Raw genomic sequence first — 23,740 nt, 5'->3', positions numbered from 1 at the left:
ATGGTAACTGAGAAAATTCAGAATTATTTGTTATCATTAATAAGGTAATACTAAAATGTTGTGTCTCCAGAATTAATGCTTAGATGGCTCACGGAAATAAAATTAATGACTTAAAACTTTACTAAATAATTTTATATTATATTTCGATTGGATTACAGAAAAAAAAAACTTCTTTCTTTTTTAATAAAAGAACGCATTTAATTTGATGCTTAAGCCTTTAAAAGTTAGGGTCCATGACAATCATGGCTGGGACCATGGCAGCAGGAAGGTGAGCAAGGCATCTTATATCTGATCAATAAGCATAAGAGAGTGAGAGAGAGAGAGAGAGAAAGAGAGAGAGAGAGAGAGAGAGGGAGAGAGAGAGAGAATTATATATAGAGAGAGCTAACTTTCAATTGTATGATCTTTTAAAACATCAAACATCACCACCAGTGACAAACCTCCTGCAGCAAGCCAATACCTTCCAGTTCTTCCACAGACTGGGGACCAAGCATTGGAATATATGAGCTTATGGAGCTATTTTCTTTTTTTTTTAATAGATATTTTCTTTATTTACATTTCAAATGTTATCCCCTTTCCTGGTTTCCCCTCTGAAATACACCCTCCCCCAATCTCCTCCCCATTCCCCTTGCTTACCAACCCACTCACTCCCACTTCCTGGTCCTGGCATTCCCCTGTACTGGGATATATAATCTTCACAAGACCAAGATCCTCTCCTCCCATTGATAGCCAAATAGGTCATTCTCTGCTACTTATGCAGCTAGAGACAGGAGTCCCACCATGTGTTTTCTTTGATTGGTGGTTTAGTTCCAGGGAGCTCTGGGGGTACTGCTTAGTTCATATTGTTGTTCCTCCTATAGGGCTGGGTCCATTTTCATTCAAACTATTGTATCTAGTGAAGCACCTTGTCTTAAAAACAAAGTAATAAGTTTTACTTAAAATGTGTGTGTGGATGCGGTGGGGGTGTGTCTGTTTACATCTTGGGTGAGTATGCATACACTTGATGGTGGTGGCTAGAAGTAAGCCTTGGGCATTTTTATTTACAGAAAAACTCCTTTTTAAATTGGTTATTTTATTCATTTACATTTCAAAGGTTATCCCCATTCCCAGTTTCCCTTCCACACACCTTCTATCCCCTCCCTCCACCCTTGCTTCTATGAGGGTGCTCACCCACCCACACACACACACCCACTGCTGCCTCAGCACCCTGGCATTCCCCTAAGCTGGGTTACTGAGGCTCCACAGGACAAAGGGGCGCCCCTTCCATTGATGCTAGATAAGGCAATCCTCTGCTACATATCCAGTTGAAGCCATGAGTACTCTGTGGTTGTTGGTCTGGGAGATTTTTGCAGGGGTCTGGGGAGGGTCTGGTTGGAAACTTCTTAAGACACAATTCAGAATAATTTCTCACTAGTCAATGAAATTTTCTCCAATATATATAATATGTCTTTAGGACTACATTTTTTCCTTCCATAAATAAAATTTGAGCTAATACGGTTTTATAGCTGATACATCTATGTCTACAGATACTTTAATTTTCTTGCTTAGGACCCATACACCTTTCTTTCATTCCTATCTCACTTACTTTGTCTACACACACACACACACACACACACACACACACACAAACACACACACTTTGATTAAGTATGAACTTCTATAGTACTGACCATCTTGAAACTCCACTTATCCTACCAACATCTTATTCCTCCTTTCTGTTTAATTTTCATTCATCCTTTTGCTTGTGCTATGATAGAAATCCCTACTAAACAGTTTATTTTCCTTCCATGGCTCCTGTTAGTAATCAACACTTCAAGGAATAGAATTCAACCACATAGTTTTGTTTTGATTTTTAAATTTTGACAATGAATTATTATCATGTGTGCATATCCCAGTGTGGAGAAAAAACAATGCAGCATGACTTCTCTAAGATTTACCAGTTTCTCAGCAGTGGCCTCATTACGAGGGAATTAGATTGATAACCACTTGCAAATGGTTTTCTCCCAGGAAGTCTCACTGGGGAAAACAAACTACTGTGAAGTGTGGGCTGCATACCCAGGAGAAGTTGGCCAACAGAAAACAAACTCAAAGGCCTCTTTAGAGTTTCCTTGTCTCATAATGTCATGTTATGACTCTGCCAATTTGAAAAATTTGTCTTTTAAGATTAATTTTCTCTTTTTTCTACCCTATAAGTCCTATGCATATATATCATGGTCTCTAGTTTTGTGTTTTTACAAGATTCCTGAGTGTGCAAATATGTGTGTCTCTGTGTATATGATTCTTTTGCCTTTTCCTAAACACTCTTCCTTCTGTTCATTGACTTTGTCCTATTCATATGTGTTTGTTTCAATTTTAATTTTCATATTAAATTTTAGTATCATTCCTTGTATCTCTGTTCTCTTTTTTTATGTTCTTTTTTTTATTGGGTATTTATTTCATTTACATTTCCAATGCTATCCCAAAAGTCCCCCACAAGCTCCCCCACCCACGCCCCCACCCACCCACTCCCACTTCTTGGCCCTGTCGTTCCCCTGTACTGAGGCATATAAAGTTTGCACGACCAATGGGCCTCTCTTTCCACTGATGGCCGACTAGGCCATCTTCTGATTCATATGCAGCTAGAGACACGAGCTCTGGGAGGTACTGGTTAGTTCATATTGTTGTTACACCTATAGGATTGCAGATACCTTTAGCTCCTTGGGTACTTTCTCTAGCTCTTCCATTGGTGGCCCTGTGATCCATCCAATAGCTGACTGTGAGCATCCACTTCTGTGTTTGCTAGGCCCCGGCATAGTCTCACAAGAGACAGCTCTATCTGGGTCCTGTCAGCAAAATCTTGCTAGTGTATGCAATGGTGTCAGCATTCGGAGGCTGATTATGGGATGGATCCCCGGATATGGCAGTCTCTAGATGGTCCATCCTTTCTTCTCAGCTCCAAACTTTGTCTCTGTAACTCCTTCGATGGGTGTTTTGTTCCCAATTCTAAGAAGGGGCACAGTGTCCACACTTTTGTCTTCGTTCTTCTTGAGTTTCATGCATTTAGCAAACTGTATCTTATATCTTGGGTATCCTAAGTTTCGTTGGTACAACCACTCTGATATCTCTGTTTTCTAAAGAGAGACAGAAAGGGCATGTAGATTAGAAAGAAGATAATCAGGATATATGTTATAAGAATATCTATTTTTAATAAAACCAAAAGGGTGAATTAGATGAACACTAAAAGAAATAATGGAGGATTTTAACTCTACCAACTTAACAAGAAACATAATAAACCTGACTAAGGTTAAAGGCAATAGTAACCTAAATGACATCAAGAAGAGAATACAAACCCGACAACAGAAACCAACTTAACAAAGAAGCAGAGACTTTAAAAATTCAAATGAAAATCTTCTCATTTTCAGAGGGAGGGTGAATTAGGGTTTAGTCAGTGGGTTGGGAGTCAGTGCATTGAGCTCAGTGCAGCGGAGTTGAGTTCCTTCTTGAGTCAGTGCAGTTCAATGAAGGCCAGCAGAGGCAGTTGAAGCCAAAGAATAAGAAGGAACCAGAAGTTTAGGACAAATTGCCAGAGTTGGCTTGAGGCTAAGCAGAACAAGTCAGTGAGACAACTAGAAAAGCCAGAATGAACTAGTGTGCCTGGAGAGAAGTTTGAGCCAGAACAGATGAGATGATCCAGGCCAGCCAGAGTTCAGAAAGAACTAAAAAGTGTAGGCTTATTCAGTAGTAAGCCTAAGAGGACAATTACATCTGGCAAATAAAAATTATATTTACATATAACTCTTGCTCTGCTTTTTTTACAGGATTCCCTGATCTCTGTCTAATGCTTGGATGTGGGTTTCTGCATCTGCTCTGATCAGTTGTTGGATGAAGCCTCTCTGAGGATAATTATGCTAGGCTCCGATCTCCAAGTATAGCAGAATATCAATAAGAAAAATTCATTGGCAATTTTTCTGGTTGCATTTGGTTCTACCCTAGGTGCACAGGCAATCCAACCTCAGGCTCCTAGCCATTAATTCAGTGTCACATAGGGGTTTGCTCTCATGGCATGGGATGCAGGTTGGACCAGTGATTGGTTGGCAGCTCCCACAAGTCCTGGCCTATCTTGAGCCCAGTATATCTCACATGCAGGAAATTTTTTGTGGCTGGTTGGTGTCTCATTTCCTCTACTGGCAGCTTTGCCTGGTTACAGGAGAATAGGAGAAATTAATTAATGATATGCAACTGATGATATTATTATCAAGAATGCATAAGGGAATCAAAATAGCTGAAAAACCAAATCACCATAATCCATAAATGGACTAATAACATTAACAGGAAGTTCACCAAAGTAAAATTGTAATTAGACAATGAACAGATGAAGAAATAAGATTATCAGCCATTAAAAGGTAAATTTAGAGTTTATACTTTACTTTTGAGACATGCTATACTTTAGAGAATGCGTAATAACAAATCTGATAAAATTGTGGAGGAAAGGGAAATTTCATATGTTTCTTGAGGAATATGTCAGTGTGATGCTATGAAAATTGTATGGTAGTTCTTCAGCACACCAAAAAGTCGACCTGTCATCTGAACCCTCCTATGTCAACCCTGGTAGAGTCGTCAAGTAATGTACCACAGAGAAATATCAATCTGTGTTTATTGTACCACATTTCATAGCAGCCAGGCTATGGAATAAATCCATATGTCCATCAGCCAATATACATATGAATATGGCCAATGAGGCTATAGAGAAAATGACACTTCTACTGGCGTTGCATTCATTCATTAATAAAAAACATAATTTTTATAACACCAGGAAAATAGATATATACAGAGGTCACCATTAAGTGGTACTCAGACAAATACTACATTTGTTTCAGTGGCGAATGGAATTTTCTTTAAACGCATAAAATTATTTATGTATGTTTTTGACAAGCTATTGTAATGCAGAGATCTGCTGTGAAAAGAAGAGATGACAGAATGCATGACTTATGTGTGTGAAGACATCTTTATGACATGCAGTCCTATATGATGAACTTATACCAAGAATATACACACATAGGCAATTTTACAATTTAAATTTTTAATGAATTAAATTATTTAATTTTAAGTAAGAAAATCTGAAGCCCAAAGTGAGTTCCTCTGATATTTAAAAAGGAAATGACTTTTCTCTTCAATACAAACATCCATTTACATCTAGGAAATTCTACAATTAAGTATGCCCTCCTTCTGCCTTCAAAATGTAATTGAAAAAGAAAAGGGAACTGCTGGAAGCACGGCTACTGTTAGGACTTTTTTTCATTAGCCAGCTGGACATGAGAGCCAAGTGTTTCAACAGCCAGCTGCAGTTGATTTCTCCTCTGGCAGTTATGTTAAGGCATGTGATTTTCTACGTTATATACATGCAAATTTCATTAGCAACCAAAGTGATTTCTCTTTCATTGAAAGGAAATCATAAGGTAGGACTATACATGAATATGCCACCGTTTATTTTGGTTTTCCCAACTAAAAGTTATTAGCAGAACACATTTTGTTGAAACTAGCAATACAGCTTCCCCTGTGAAGAATAGAATTACATATGGTACCACCTGGAGGTCTTATAGAAAGTAAATTAGAAGGCGAGGGACCAAGTATACAAGACAAAGTACAGTTATTTATTTTAAATGAAATAAAACAAATTACTAGGCTTGGGTAAGGGAAACGATTATTCTTCTCTCAAGTTGCTTCTGTACTGTATGATTTCTGGCTTGGTCTCATTTCTCAGTTCGGAAATGAATTGTATCACTGTAGTTAAGAGAAGCATTCTAAGGAACAATCAAAGAGATTTATTTAAAAATTATACAAAATACTTACTAATTATATCTGTGCTTGAAAAACTAGAGAGTTTCTGGGTTTGGTCTGCTTTCTACATGCACCTATAACTGGTCCTAGAGAGGCTTAACAAGTAATGCTGAGAACAGTGAACAAGCCAGAAAAAAAGATCTTGTCATCAATCAGTAACTATATGTCAAGTACAAATGAAGCTAAGCTGTCTGACATCCGCATAAAGGAAATGCATCCATGGCTTGTTTTTCCAGTGTGTTATACCAATCTGGGTCCTGAGCACTAAAGGAGTCATAAAGAAGGTATTTCTCTGTACCTTGTATAAAAATAGAATAGCAATATTCAGCTGTCTTTATAAATTTTAAATTACTGAGGACCTAAGATTGAAACAAGAGAACAAGAGCTCACTGTTTTGTTTTTGTTTTTTTTGTTTGTTTGTTTGTTTGTTTGAGACAGGGTTTCTCTGTGTAGCCCTGGCTGTTCTGGAACTCACTTTGTAGACCAGGCTGGCCTCGAACTCAGAAATCTGCCTGCCTCTGCCTCCCAAGTGCTGGGACTAAAGGCGTGCGCCACCACGCCCAGCAAGAGCTCACTGTTGAAACTATACAAGCACATAAATGTTTTTTGTATAAAGGAGGGGATGGTCAACATTTTTGGAATTCATTTTTGAAAAATCCACCTTTCCTCTTGCTTTTTTCCATACAGCAGTTGCCTGTCTTATATTTTAAAAAGAAATTAAATGACAGGAATTTTTACAAAATAGGATTTTTGTTTGTTTGTTTGTTTGTTTGTTGGTTGGTTTTGTTTTTCAAGACAGGGTTTCTCTGTGTAGCTCTGGCTGTCCTGGAACTCACTTTGTATACCAACCAGGCTGGCCTCGAACTCAGTAATCTGCCTGCCTCTGCCTCCCGATGGAGAAACTGTTTGACATTCCCAGAAGTCCTGTTTTTCTTCTTAAACATAGATACTTAAAAGCAATATAAAGCAAGAGAATATATATGTATGTATGTATATGTATACACACACACACACATACATATATACACTTACCTGTGCTAGAGAGATAGTCGAGTACTTAAGAGCATTTGTGGATTTCAAGAAGACACATATTTGGTTGCAGCATTTATGAAGATAAACTATAGCCACCAGAACACCAATTCTAGAAGACCTGGTGCCCCCTTCTAACCTCTGTGGCCACCTGCACACACAAAAGACATACATATACTAGAAAGTGTTTAATATATTCTAAATAAGTATTTTAGATATTGTATTTATGCATTTAAATCCTCAGATTGGTTTCTCTACATGTGTTCATTTATAAACAATAGCTGCTTAATTATGTCTACTTGTGATTAATGTCACTAAACAGTTTATCTTCTAGATTTAATACAATACCCCTTGGTAAGAAATGCACATTAGAGATACATAGAAAATTAGAACACTTTGTCATGATTTCTTACCTACAAAAAAGATTTATAGACACAAATTCATAATTTAATATAATATATTCTGTGGTATTTTCTTGCTACTGTATACAGTCATGAATAACATTTAAATTAAGATTTTAATTTTGTGTCACATTTTTTCTTCTTAGAACCACAATTACCTGCTATTATTCTGCGACCTTGGCTAGAGAGTTTGTCTCTTGTAGAGTGAAAGTGTATTTTTGGTGAGTTATCAATGCTATGCAATGATCTTAGTTTTGACTCATTGTATGTGACTTGAACATTGATCAGTACAATTTTGAAGGATAAACAACTCTCTTGATCACAGAGCATGCATTTTTAACTAAGTCTTGTTTCTCTTTGTTTGTTTGTTTGTTTTTATAAGTAAATGTAACCTCCTCATTGAAACAAAAGGTTATGAAATTTGAATAAATTAAGAGCTGTAAAGATTTGAAAAAAAAAGTAACTCCTAATTATCAACAACAAAATAAGATAAAATTATCCTCATGTGAATTGAAAAACACTTTAAAAACTTTAATTTATGGTTACAATAGCAGCTTTACATAGAAAATATACAGTTCTTTCAATGTAATTAAAACAAGCATAAACCTGGGAAAATGCAATCCTCAGTAAAGAGAACTATGGTTATTGAAACACATCAGTTTAATGGAGGACAGTTCTAATATGCAAAGGTATTAGTTACTTCCCTTCTCCCTGGGATCAAACAACAGACAAGAAAAAATGTAAATGAGAGTCTTATTTTCACTTACGGTTTCAGGGAGCACAGTACATTATGTGTTTTATCTGAAAAAAGACTGCATTGTGGCAATATGGAATGCTGAAGCGTTAATACAAAGGAGATGCAAATCAGAGGGACATGTTAGTAGACTCCACTCCTGAACGCTGCATTTGTGGATTTCAAGAAGACATGTGTTTGATTGCAGCATTCATGAAGATAAATTTCAGGGTCTTATCTGATCAGCTGTTTATTTGAAAGGAGTAACCAATTGTCTACTCAGTAAGGTGATATTCAACAGGCTCTTCTGGGTTGTTCTTCAGTGTTCTCTCCCTCCAGCCATCGGCCTGTCAGTCTGCAGTGTATATTTGGTGCTGGTCAGTTTTCATAATGATGTAAAATAAACCATGTAAAATCAATTCTTTTCTCCTCCATATACATGATATTCATTCTATTTCTATAGGGAACCCTGGCAAATGCAGGTATAAGTAAATAATCGGCTTTGTGAAAAATTACAAAGGAGGAATCTGTATACATGAAATACACCAATAAACTACAAAATAGGTGATTTTCAGACAAAGAATAAGATACCAAACATGCCTTATAATTCTTTAATAAGTCATGGAATTTTCTGCCACTGAGTGAATGCAGCAGGTAATTCTCTTGCCACCCAAGTCAGATGATCTGAGATCTACCCTAGAACTCAAGAAGTTAAAAAGAAAAACTTTAATCCACTGACATCCACACCTGCTGTGTGGCACACACACACACACACACACACTCGCATACCTGTATGAGCATGCACACACACTAATATGAATATATAAAGTAATAAATAAAAGAATCATTTAGAACAGTTAAACAGTTTTAAAGGAGTTTCGAGAACTATGTGCAGTATATCTACAATGGTATTTATACATCATTTATAGTTTAAATCAGTGCAAGCATATATCATTATAAATACATATTATGTAAAAAATTGAGTAAAATGACATAAGTTCTCCACAGGTTTTTTTTTAAGTCTCCATCATATTTCAAAGTGTTTTTTTAATAGAAATTTACAAAATGATCATAAAGTTTCCTAGAAATGTAAGAATCTAACATGAGAACAAAACTGGTTTATAAAAGGAAAGTCATTAACATGATTTATATTACCAGATGTATGCATTTATTTTAAAGCTATATTAAATAAGACAGACATTAATTTATGGGTAGGAATATAGTCTAGTGGAACAGACTGCAGAGTACAGAAATAGATGCAAAGTTATATGATAGATTGATACTTGAAATGTATTAGAATATTTGGAAAAACTTTGCTTCAACGCATCATGCTAGATCAAATGGATATCCCTATGGAATAAAGGTGAGATGAAGCCTTCATATACTTTATACACCTTACTTTATACGTACTTAACAAGTCAGATGCACCATTGAGTTAAACAAAATGGGTACTAAAGAGTATCTTTACTCTTTGTGGTTGAAAATAAAATGAGGCAAGAATAGAACCAGGGAAAAATATGTGTTTGAGATCATGAACTTTAAGTGCCAGTGGGCCTATGCCTTCTTGCTTTGAGAGCAGCTACCACTGGGTGAGTCACTGTATGGGAAGATGCATGGGCTTGCTGTTCATGATGTGAAGTGCACAAATACTGAATAAAAAGTTATTAACATGGGAATCAAACCTAAGTATCAACAAGAAGAGCTACATGGAACGTTTCTATGCAGCAGTAAAATCAATCAGCAGTCCAAGAAATTAGCCTAAAGAACAGGAGAAAATTTCTACCAGTTACACTCCTGACAAGGGATGAACATTCACAACATACAAAGTACTGCAAATAATAATAATAATACAAGAAATTAAATCTGCTACTTTACAAACCCACAAAAATAGTAATAGAAAGTTGTGGGTTAAAAGTGGGGTCCCACGTCCTGCCCAAGGCCTTTACATGAAGCAGAACTGTGCAGCCCATGCCACCTCCACTGGGCGGACATCGGGCTGTGAGAAGCTGCAGGACTCTGCTTGGTGGGTCAGGAAGTAGAGTATGAGGTCCCAGCGGACCTGTTGGAGTTGGCTCAGGGTTCCCAGGCCTTCAAGGAGGCCAGGAACAACAAGTTCTAGCTCTTGGACACCACAAACACTTCTGGATGTCACAGAAGAGCTGAGAATAGAGTAAAAGAGTAAGAATGAGAGAGTAAGAGAGGTAGGAGGGGGCAAGCAGCCCGTTTTATAATGGGCCGGGCCTACCTGTCTGTTGCCAGGTGACTGTGGGGAAGAACATACCTGGCTGTTGATGGAACTGTGAGAATAGAGTCCAGACAGAATACCAGGAGCTTGGGGCATTGCCCTACATGACTGATGGCCATACACCTCTCTGTGGGGAGCTGAGGGAGGCTGAAGCTAGGGACCCAAGGGGCGTGGCCAAACACCTGTCCTTTGCAGGCTAGACAAGAGTCACGTGCTGGATCTCCAGGGTTCAAAGCCTGCAATCGACCAGGGACCAGGCTGCCTGTGCACAGCTCACTGACCCACAGAAGTCTTCCCAACAAGAAAAGAAACACAAATGATCATTTTGTAAAAATAAACTTCAATCCCCCAGCTCTCTACTTCTTCCCCTATTTGAAGGATATTCCAGAGCCTGAGAAATAACTGAACAACTAAATGCTCTGTCCATTAAGCCCAATGACCTGAATTCGGAAGACTTCTAGTGAAGGGGCACCAACAGAGCCCCAAAACGTTCAACCTAAATTTGTCCTGCCTGCAAGTTGAGGTGAGATAAAGATGGCGGAGAACTTGTGGGAGTGGCCAATCAACTTGAGGAAATAAAGACGTAACTAAGACTACAATGGTTCTTATCATTAGGTTTGTTTCCAAAAAAAGACAAACAGAGGGGGTGACCATCTGCCCTGACTTTAGATTGCATCATCCCATGAATCTGAGCATCATACTCAGTATAAAGGAAAAGGAGGGAAAAGAAGCTGAGCAACGCAATTCGTCTTTGTCTACCTCCTGATCCACTGAAATATGAGCAGCCCACCCCATATCCCTGCCCTGCACCATAGAGTTTCCTGCCACCATGCCACTTAACCAGGCTAGACCTTATTCCCACAAACCTACAACGAGAATGTAGATTTTCTCCTCATTTAACGAATATAATTTCTGACAGCATTGAGAAATATATTACTAATATATGTGCAGTATATGTTATTTTGTTGCTCAGTATTGATTATTATGAAGCAAAATGACTGTAACTTGTCACAAAGGAAACAGGATATAAAAAATGGATCTTTGGTACTATTTTCTGCAATGTACCAATATAATTTTCCAAAGAAGTGCACAAAGTCTGCATATGTTTATTGTTTTCTTCTTGCTAGTGCACTTGATTTCAGTACCTAAGGACCAATATTATCAGTCAACTATGACAAAAAAAGTCAGAGAAGAAATTAATTATTCCAACTCAATTTTTGTTCCATCATCCTGGCTGAAAAACCTGCCTACATGGTTAGTGTGATCCTATCCAGATTAATTTATGTGCACTTGCCTTTTAAGGAAGTATACGGGGATCTAGATTGCTCCTATGCTAGGGTCCTTCCACCATCCAAGTATGGTTAGCAGGAAGATGCTAGCCATGGTACAGGCCTGAAATCTGTCACGATTGGAGAGCAAGTTCTAATATGAGCATGGCAAGGTGTATGATCAGGTTAGCCCTTGCCCTGGGTTGTGAGTAGCAGCAAGAGCCATCATGTGGGGACATCACATATATGCCTCTGGATGAGATGGCCATATGTATGGTTTGTGAACTACTTAATATATATATATATTAATATATATATTTGGGCAATGTCTTCCATTCATCTAATATAAGTACATTACACCTTTCGATGGATCAATTGCAATGTTATGAGTTCTTTGCATACCAAATTGGGTTTCCCTACATTTTTGGTTATTTGTTTCAGTTTTTGTTGTTATTTATATCTCATTAGCTACTGAATCTCAAAACCAAATATATTTGATTGGAAGAGTGGAGTGGAGTTATGCCTTAAGAGAACTTGCCAACCCATCATCAAATGGTTTCACTAGCTAAAGCTAACCATATTTTCCTACCTAAACTGGGTAAGGAACTATGTTCACAAGACCCATAATGTTGTTGGAACAAAATCCCTATATCAACAATACACATCTCAATGTAGATGATTACTGGGAAGGGTTCTGAAGGCATACACAACATAACATATTGCTACTGCTTTGAGTTGAATACCAAAACTAGTATTTTTGAGTCTTACAGACTTGAAAAAATCATCTAGATAAAATAAGAATGAACAAACTTGCACAGAACAAAACAAAAATTGAGAGAGCAAGGAAGTGTGTGCATTTTTTTGGTGTGGGGAGTTAGGAAGGTTCTGGAAGGAGTTGATAGAGAAAAAACATAACTGTGTGAAAAATATTCTCAAAATAACCAATAAAATTAAAAATATTTAAGCTAAAAATTAAATGAAACTTTAAAATGTAGAAGAGTAAAAACATCGTTCATGAAGGCGTTCTCCATCAGGATAGAAAGGTGTTCTCAAAATCCATAATGTTGTCAGAAGAAAAGTCCTGTATCACTAACATGTTTCTCAATATAGATATTGTCTAGGGAGGACCCTGGAGCCACATACTTTTGGTTGAATACCAGAATAAATATCGTATGTTCCTATTCCTGAAGACAACATATGCTTCGCCTTAAAGGACAAAACAGAAATCACACCAGTTTCACTAGTAGGCCCTTTTTCTGCTTCCAGGCTTCTCTAGTACCAGAAGAGACTGTGAAAGTTGCTTGGGGTGCACTGTCACACAGAATGCTACTCAGTTATGATACTGTGTGCAACAGGTCAGGTAAGATATGACCACTGGTGAAACGGTGACATGACTTTTTTTTTTTCAATTTTTTTATTACGTATTTTCCTCAATTACATTTCCAATGCTATCCCAAAAGTCCCCCATACCTTCCCCCGCACTCCCCTACCCACCCATTCCCACTTTTTGGCCCTGGCATTCCCCTGTACTGGGGCATATAAAGTTTGCAAGTCCAATGGGCCTCTCTTTCCAGTGATGGCCGACTAGACCATCTTTTGATACATATGCAGCTAGAGTCAAGAGCTCTGGGGTACTGGTTAGTTCATAATGTTGTTCCACCTATAGGGTTGCAGATCCCTTTAGCTCCTTGGGTATTTTCTCTAGCTCCTCCATTGGGAGCCCTGTGATCCATCCAATAGCTGACTGTGAGCTTCCACTTATGTGTTTGCTAGGCCCCGGCGTAGTCTCACTAGAGACTGCTATATCAGGGTCCTATCAGCACAATCTTGCTAGTGTATGCAATGGTGTCAGCGTTTGGAGTCGGATTATGGGATGGATCCCTGGATATGGCAGTCTCTAGATGGTCCATCCTTTTGTCTCAGCTCCAAACTTGTGACATGACTTTTATATGTACAAATAAGTATTGCTTTTTAAAATTTTATTATTTCATGTGAACAAGTGTTTTACTTACCTGCATGTGCATATGTGTCTGTTCAATGACTCTGGAGACCAAAGAATTCCCTGAAATTGGAATTACAGATATTTATGAGACACCACGTGGATACTAGGAAGAAAACTTGGGTCCTTTGGAAGAACAGCATGTGTTCTTAAACATGGAGCCTTTGTCTCTGGTCTTTTTTTAATTGTCTTAGTGCTACAAGAAAGAATTCTTGTTTGTCAATATAAGATGTATCAAAAAATACATGGGTGGAGGGGTCTTCTAACCCAGTAAGTAGGAACTGCTAGCGTTCTCTTAAATGAATGTCATTTGCTTGCCAGATCACTGTATGTACCATTGAGTTTGTGCTCATAAATTAATGCTATTTTCAGGCTTTGTCAGGAATTTATGTTCCAGTGATTGGTGGAATATTAACTCCAGACGCCCCCCCCCCAATAAATGGCTGTTTTTATGGCGTACTTACACAATTTTCTGTCATAAATGGCACAAAAATAGTACACCTCTTTATTATCCCTCCCAACATTCATGAGAAAGTGTAGAAGATGAAAACAAATGAATTAAAAACCCCGAAGGCACGGGGTGTCACGTAGTTTCTTAGATTGAAATAATCTGTCCCGAGGAAAGGACAGAGGTTCATTAAACAAAAGTCAGAAGCTGAAAATCTACAAGGCTCCTGAGACCCATTCTAAAGTTTGAGCGAGCACTAAGTTCTCACCAGGGGAGAGTTGACTATTCAGTAGAATATGTGTGCATAAGTACTGAGGACTCCATTGAAGCGTTCCCCATACATGCCACTGAGAGCAGGGTCATTTTAGGACTACAGCTGCTGTTCCCACCCATGCTCTTGTAAGGAACCTGTGTCTGTCACTATGTCCAATAAATCTTTGATGGAATTGTTTCTTTGGTGTGGGCTTACTCTTCCTAACAGGGTTGAATTAAAGTAGTCAAGACAAATAGTTAATCTCTTGTATGTAACTACACCATGTAGAATTGCTAATGGGGCAGAGAAGAAATGTATGTTTCCAACATTCCCTTATCCTTAATTTATGAAGAAAGGTCCATATATTCTAACGCTGACATTATCATCTATAATATAACTATAACTACTCCTTACTCTTTGATCCTAGAGTTTACTGGGAATTTTTGGTATTGCAAAACCTAATTTATATTATGTATAAATTTCATTTTATATAAGGATATATCATATACTTTAAGTAAAGTTATTTCTAGGTTGATATATATTTAGAGTGAAAATCACATTTTCTAGAAATCTGTCTATTGAGACTGTATATTAACCATTACTAAAGATGGTACATTTGTTGAAAGTATACATATCGGTTATTTTGCGAGCAGTAGTATAATAAGCTTATGCATCCATTACATTACTCATCAGCCGTTTCTTTTTATAAAAATTCTGACAATCTTCAGTTAGACATTGGCTTTATATTTTTCACTTTTCCTCCTGTTATTTTGAAAGATTATTTTTAATTCAATGATTCAAGTACCTTAATAAAATGTAAAAAGCTATGTAGCTCTCTTCTGCTCCATTACTAGATTCTTAAAAATGAAGAGGAGCTAAAATATCCTGAGGTTTGCAGATTTTAAGTGTGCACGTATGTGTGTGTGTGTGTGTCTCCATGTGCTTGTGTGAGAATGCTAAATAACAAGATGTGAAAGGATAATTTGAGAACTTTGAAAGCAACAATTCTAAGAAAAATAAATAAATTCAACTCAGTTGTTCAGTGAAATCTTTTCTATAGGCATTCTATTTAAATATTTACAGATGAATGAGGGTGTACTAGAGAATGTCTCGGAGAAAAGATAAACCTCCTGATGTTCTTCTTACTGAACAGCTAACTTCTTGTGGACATGTTCAATTTTTCCATTAAAGAATTCTATACTATCTGTCAAGAGTAATTGTGGTAATCTCATTTCTTTGACAAAAAAAAAATAATTATGTGACACTTCTAATTAAATTATTTTCTTCTTTGTTAATTATGATGATATAACCTCACCCAAAGAATTAATTTTGTTTGAAATAATTTTCATGATCTGGGGACTATTCATTTTAGTAATCTACAAATAGACGGTAGTTAATTATTCTGAAGAAATCAAATCAATTTTTAAATCAAAATTGTTATACAATACTGCAAGTGGAAACTGTTTTGCTTTCATTTCCTTTTTGGGCTTAATTTTAGGTTCTCAATAAGTGTGATTAGTTCCAATCATTTGCTAGCCCTTCTTTCCCTGAACTCATTGATTGTCACTGTTGGTTTCTGACACAAAGCCATAGGCTCACGCTGAGAAATTTAAGAAGATTCTTTTCCCAAGAGCTCAGGCCTATGAAATAAGCAGAAGTCTCCCTGGCTAAAAGGAAATGTTTATAATTCTGCAATGCGTTAATAAAAGCTCCAAGGTCTGGGGCTTACTACAGTTTTAGAAACTAAAATCCTAATATTTCTAGGCTCATAACCTCAGCAGTGCAATTTTGGCAAAACTGCTGGCATGTTGTCTGTGTGCCTTACAGAAACATGTATTCCACAGAGGACCATGATTATAGGATTTGATGGCCTGCAAAAGAATTTGATCAGACATTCAAATTAATTTACCTTTTAGACTCCTAGGAAGAGCAGTCAGTCATTGTTCCCACTGAGGGAGATGTGTCAGCTTAAGTCCACCTAATGGAGCCAGCTGGCAAAGCCCTGTTTCTGTGCATGTTGATTGTGGTGCTTCTGAATTTGATTAGCACTTGATTATTTTATAGGTCTGACCTCATGTTATTATAGAGTGAAATGTCTCTGTTACAGCTCTTAGTACGCCGTGTATATTATCTGCTGTATTTATGACTATCCTTCCTTCCTGTTTTGGGATACATAGAAAATCTTATTTAATCCCTTTGCTTTCAATATATATAACCTCTAATTTTTCAACTTTCTTGTGATCATGTTTTGCTTTTTCAATCTGTCACTGCCTCTTTTAATTGGAAAATGAAATCAACTTACATTCAAGATAGTTTTGCTTTAACTCCTTAGATTTGTTTATATGTTTTAACTGCATGTATGAATGAAGACCATGGGCTTACTTGGTACCCACAGAGGCCAGAGGAGGGTGCAAGAGCTTCTGGAACTGAAGTAACACATGGTATGATAAATGACCTTGATTAAAGATACGATCCTCAAACCTGAGCCCTCTTTAAAAAAAAAAAAAAGTATTCTTGACTGTTCAGACATCTCTCTAGTCCCCAAGGTAGTTTGTGAGCAACAAAATTTTAAGAATTTTACAGACTTGTGTTATCTGTTTCATCTGACAGATATAATAACTTCTAGTATTTTATTTGAAAAGCCTAGAATTTATATTTGCACACAGCCTTCTTACCCTGGAGGGTGACACCGGAGGAATCTACAGTAATGCTGACATTTAAAGCTGTGTTGAATTTTTCTACCAGCTAAAGAAGCATTTAAGTGGGTCATGGCCCAAAGGTACTGAACTTCTTCCCTTGCTACTTCTGAGAGCACAGTGGAAGGAAAGAAGAGGAAGTTCAAAACTCACAGTTCATTGTAAGGAAAAAAAGAAGGTGGAGGGGTAGGCAAGAGGGGAGTGGTACTGAGATGAACCAGTGGTAGAAAGAAATAGGATTGTGCTCAATACACACTATATTGTATGTATGTATATATAGGAATTATGTATTCTGTATTATTGTAATGCATGTATGCAATTATCAAACCATTAATAAGAATATTCTATTACTTTATGTGTTCACTCTCTGGTCCATCCATTTATTCATTTATTCATTTATTCATTTAAAGCAATTGCTAATGTCACTCAAGGGATAATTATGGCTTCTAGAGACCAGATGATGAGAGTGTAGCAGAATGATTACCAAACTTGTTAAAGCTCCAAGAGCTCATACAATGGACTATGAGGCAGTGAATTCTCACCCTAAATGACTCTTAGCATTGTAATGACTCACACTTAGAATAGTCTGAGGAGAGTAGTTAGACCTGTTCTCTGATACATAAGTCACTATATACCATGCATGCTGAGGAGCCAGGAACAAATTTATTACATTGGCTGGTTTTATTTAAAAGCAGCTTATTAGATGCCCCAAACTAATTTAGAAGGATTCTTCATAAATAAGTCTATAAATAAATGTTTTCTAAACAACAACAACAAAAAATGGTACTTTTACATAATTCCCAGAGGAAGCTCAACTATTTGGAGGTTTTGAAAAATTGTATGTTTTAGTATTAAGACCAGGCCAACGTTCATAGTTTATGAAAAGTATGTGCATTGATAATAACATGAAATAAGTTATCCAAGGAGAGATCTGTTGACTGGAGAGTTTCATAACAATTAGCAGTAAGTAAAAGCAAGAAATAATTGTGAGAGTAGAAAATCTATACATAGATGTTAAAGACAAACAGCATGTCTGCAATATTACCTCTATAATTTGTTTTAACTATTCTGCTGCAGTGGGAAAAAAAATTTGGTGTTCAATCTAAGGACAGTGAAATGCAGGTGTGCTTGAGGTTAGCATTTAAAAAATGACTTGAACTTCTTTCAAAAGAAAAGCAATCTCACACCAATACCAAAAGCATACACTACCAGAAGTTCTATGCAAACTAGCAAGGAAGGGAAACAAGCAATAGCCACCTTGTGGTCATGTTTATTAACCACAATCAAAATCAGTATTGCAAGAAATCCTTAAGGATGAAGTAGTGTTCCTCGTGTCTTTGCAGTAGCACACAATTGTCCAACCAAACTTAAGGCCAGCTTAACAGGAGCAAATTCAACTGCAGTCCTAGACACCTAACCAACTCTCCATGGATAGTCAGGTATGGATCTTAGAGGACAACCTACTTGTACTACTTTATAGAAACAGCAGAACCCCTAAATGCTTTCTATATACTTATTCTTATGCCTACATATATGAGGGGCATATAGACCTTGTCCCTCATAAAATACTTCTCCTTCAACTTCTTTCTTTAATGAAGAAAATCATTAAAAAAAATTACAACTGTTCAAAATGCAAAGAAAAAATGATCAAGGGGTCCCAGATCCAACTGATTTATTGATAACACAACTGTACCTAAGGTTCAAGGAGCATAACTAAAGATGGGACAGAAAGATTTCAAAATCCCGAGGACCAAAAAAAATCTGTGAAGTTGTTTCTTGTAAAGATGACAGAGGATCCGGCTGGATCAGCGCCGGGGTAGCTGGAGCGCAGGGTTGCCTGACACCCGCCAGCTACCCACGACCCCCGCCGCAGGATTTTGGGACTGCTGGTGAGTGGAACACAGCTTCTGCTCCAATCCAATTGTGCGGGACCTGAGACTGCATTAGTTAGGGAAGCAGAAACTGGCCTGAGTAGGGCCACAGGCCTCACCCGGCCGGATCAGCGCCAGGGTAGCAGGAGCGCAGGGTTGCCTGACACCCGCCAGCTACCCACGACCCCCTCCGCAGGATTTTGGGACTGCTGGTGAGTGGAACACAGCTTCTGCTCCAGTCCAATCACGCGGGACCTGAGACTGCTCTGGTTGGGGAGAGAGAAATCCGGCCTACATAGGGCCACAACCCTCTTCCGGTCAGAAAAGCACCTGGGCAGCTGGGGCGCAGGGTCGGCTGACACTCACCAGCTACCCACAACACCCACCACAGGATCTTAAGACTTCTGGTGAGTGGAGCACAGCTTCTGCTCCAATCCAATTGCACGCGGGACCTGAGACTGCATTAGTTAGGGAAGCAGAAAACCGGCCTGAGTAGGGCCACAGGCCTCATCCGGCTGGATCAGCACCGGGGTAGCAGGAGCACAGGGTTGCCTGACACCCGCCAGCTACCCATTACCCCCGCCGCAGGATTTTGGGACTGCTGGTGAGTGGAACACAGCTTCTGCTCCAATCCAATTGCGCGGGACCTGAGACTGCATTAGTTAGGGAAGCAGAAACCGGCCTGAGTAGGGCCACAGGCCTCATCCGGCTGGATCAGCGCCAGGGTAGCGGGAGCACAGGGTTGCCTGACACCCGCCAGCTACCCACGACCCCCGCCACAGGATTTTGGGACTGCTGGTGAGTGGAACACAGCTTCTGTTCCAGTCCAATCACGCGGGACCTGAGACTGCTCTGGTTGGGGAGAGAGAAATCCGGCCTACATAGGGCCACAACCCTCTTCCGGTCAGAAAAGCACCGGGGCAGCTGGGGCGCAGGGTCGGCTGACACTCACCAGCTACCCACAACACCCACCACAGGATCTTAAGACTTCTGGAGAGTGGAAAACAGCTTCTGCTCCAATCCAATTGCACGCGGGACCAGAGACTGCATTAGTTAGAGAAGCAGAAAAACGGCCTGAGTAGGACCACAGGCCTCTTCCGGCTGGACCAGAACCGGGGTACCATCAGCTACCCACGACCCCCGCCGCAGGATTTAGAGACTGCTGGTGAGTGGAACACAGCTTCTGCTCCAATCTTTAAATAGTGACAACGATAACAACTAACCCCAGAGATTACCAGATGGCGAAAGGTAAACGTAATAATCTTACTAACAGAAACCAAGACCACTCACCATCATCAGAACCCAGCACCCCCACTTCGCCCAGTCCAGGGCACCCCAACACACCGGAAAAGCTAGACACGGATTTAAAAGCATATCTCCTGATGATGATAGAGGACTTCAAGAAGGACTTTAATAACACACTTAAAGAAATGCAGGAGAACACTGCTAAAAAGGCAGAAGACAATAAAGAGGAAGCACAAAAATCCCTTAAAGAATTGCAGGAGAACACTGCTAAAGAGTTACAAATCCTTAAAGAAAAACATGATAACATAATCAAACAGGTAGAAGTCCTTACAGAAAAACAGGAAAACACATCCAAACAGATGATGGAAATTAACAAAACCATACTAGACCTAAAAAGGGAAGTAGACACAATAAAGAAAACCCAAAATGAGGCAACGCTGGAGATAGAAACCCTAGGAAAGAAATCTGGAACCATAGATACGAGCATCAGCAACAGAATACAAGAGATGGAAGAGAGAATCTCAGGTGCAGAAGATTCCATAGAGAACATCGGCACAACAATCAAGGAAAATGTAAAATGCAAAAAAATCCTAACTCAAAACATCCAAGAAATACAGGACATAATGAGAAGACCAAACCTACGGATAATAGGAGTGGATGAGAATGAAGATTTTCAACTCAAAGGACCAGCAAACATCTTCAACAAAATTATAGAAGAAAACTTCCCAAATCTAAAGAAAGAGATGCCCATGAACATACAAGAAGCCTACAGAACTCCAAATAGACTGGACCAGAAAAGAAATACCTCCCGACACATAATAATCAGAGCAACAAATGCTCTAAATAAAGATAGAATACTAAAAGCAGTAAGAGAAAAAGGCCAAGTAACATATAAAGGCAAGCCTATCAGAATTACACCAGACTTTTCACCAGAGACTATGAAAGCCAGAAGATCCTGGACAGATGTTATACAGACACTAAAAGAACACAAATTCCAGCCCAGGCTACTATACCCAGCCAAACTCTCAATTAACATAGATGGAGAAACCAAAGTATTCCACGACAAAACCAAATTCACACATTATCTCTCCACGAATCCAGCCCTTCAAAGGATAATAACAGAAAAAAACCAATACAAGGACAGGAACCACGCCCTAGAAACAACAAGAAGGTAATCCCTCAACAAACCTAAAAGAAGACAGCCACAAGAACAAAATGCCAACTTTAACATCAAAAATAACAGGAAACAACAATTACTTTTCCTTAATATCTCTTAATATCAATGGACTCAACTCCCCGATAAAAAGACATAGACTAACAAACTGGCTACACAAACAAGACCCAACATTTTGCTGCTTACAGGAAACTCATCTCAGAGAAAAGGATAGACACTACCTCAGAATGAAAGGCTGGAAAACAATTTTCCAAGCAAATGGCATGAAGAAACAAGCTGGAGTAGCCATTCTAATATCTGATAAGATTGACTTCCAACCCAAAGTCATTAAAAAAGACAGGGAGGGACACTTCATACTCATCAAAGGTAAAATCCTCCAAGAGGAACTATCAATCCTGAATATCTATGCTCCAAATACAAAGGCAGCCACATTCATTAAAGAAACTTTAGTAAAGCTCAAAGCACACATTGCACCTCATACAATAATAGTGGGAGACTTCAACACACCACTTTCACCAATGGACAGATCATGGAAACAGAAACTAAACAGGGACACAGTGAAACTAAGAGAAATTATGAATCAAATGGATCTGGCAGATATCTACAGAACATTCTATCCTAAAACAAAAGGATTTACCTTCTTCTCAGCACCTCATGGTACCTTCTCCAAAATTGACCACATAATTGGTCACAAAACAGGCCTCAACAGATATAAAAATATTGAAATTGTCCCATGCATCCTATCAGATCACCATGGACTAAGGCTGATCTTCAATAACAAAATAAATAATAGAAAGCCAACCTACACGTGGAAACTGAACAACACTCTTCTCAATGATAACTTGGTCAAGGAAGGAATAAAGAAAGAAATTAAGGACTTTTTAGAGTTCAATGAAAATGAAGCCACAACATACCCAAACGTATGGGACGCAATGAAAGCATTTTTAAGAGGAAAACTCATAGCTCTGAGTGCCTCCAAAAGGAAACTAGAGAGAGCACACATTAGCAGCTTGACAACACACCTAAAAGCACTAGAACAAAAGGAAGCAAATTCACCCAAGAGGAGTAGACGGCAGGAAATAATCAAACTCAGGGGTGAAATCAACCAAGTGGAAACAAGAAAAACTATTCAAAGAATCAACCAATCAAGGAGCTGGTTCTTTGAGAAAATCAACAAGATAGATAAACCCTTAGCCAGACTCACTAGAGGGCACAGGGAAAGCATCCTAATTAACAAAATCAGAAATGAAAAAGGAGACATAACAACAGATCCTGAAGACATCCAAAACACCATCAGATCCTTCTACCAAAGGCTATACTCAACAAAACTGGAGAACCTGGATGAAATGGAGAAGTTCCTAGACAGATACCAGGTACCAAAGTTGAATCAAGATCAGGTTAATGATCTAAACAGCCCTATATCCCCCAAAGAAATAGAAGCAGTCATTAATAGTCTCCCAACTAAAAAAAGCCCAGGACCAGATGGGTTTAGTGCAGAGTTCTATCAGACCTTCAAAGAAGATCTAATTCCAGTTCTTCACAAACTATTCCACAAAATAGAAACAGAAGGTACTCTACCCAACTCATTCTATGAAGCCACAATTACTCTGATACCTAAACCACAAAAAGACCCAACAAAGATAGAAAACTTCAGACCAATATCCCTTATGAATATTGATGCAAAAATCCTCAATAAAGTTCTTGCTAACCGAATCCAAGAACACATCAAAACAATCGTCCATCCTGACCAAGTAGGTTTCATCCCAGGGATGCAGGGATGGTTCAATATACGGAAATCCATCAACGTAATCCAGTATATAAACAAACTCAAAGACAAAAACCACATGGTCATCTCCTTAGATGCGGAAAAAGCATTTGACAAGATCCAACACCCATTCATGATAAAAGTCTTGGAAAGATCAGGAATTCAAGGCCCATACCTAAACATGATAAAAGCAATCTACAGCAAACCAGTAGCCAACAGCAAAGTAAATGGTGAGAAGCTTGAAGCAATCCCTCTAAAATCAGGGACTAGACAAGGCTGTCCACTTTCTCCATACCTATTCAACATTGTACTTGAAGTCCTAGCCAGAGCAATTCGACAACAAAAGGAGATCAAAGGGATACAAATTGGAAAAGATGAAGTCAAAATATCACTTTTTGCAGATGATATGATAGTATATATAAGTGACCCTAAAAATTCCACCAGAGAACTCCTAAGCCTGATAAACAGCTTCGGTGAAGTAGCTGGATATTAAATTAACTCAAACAAATCAATGGCCTTTCTCTACACAAAGAATAAACAGGCTGAGAAAGAAATTAGGGAAACAACACCCTTCTCAATAGTCACAAATAATATAAAATATCTTGGCGTGACTCTAACTAAGGAAGTGAAAGATCTGTATAATAAAAACTTCAAGTCTCTGAAGAAAGAAATTATAGAAGATCTCAGAAGATGGAAAGATCTCCCATGCTCATGGATTGGCAGGATCAACATTGTAAAAATGGCTATCTTGCCAAAAGCAATCTACAGATTCAATGCAATCCCCATCAAAATTCCA

Source organism: Mus caroli, unplaced genomic scaffold (assembly GCF_978045245.1).
Source record: "Mus caroli unplaced genomic scaffold, Mus_caroli_1 scaffold_17, whole genome shotgun sequence".
In the NCBI taxonomy this organism is placed as follows: domain Eukaryota; kingdom Metazoa; phylum Chordata; class Mammalia; order Rodentia; family Muridae; genus Mus; species Mus caroli.
This window is presented reverse-complemented; position numbering follows the sequence as displayed.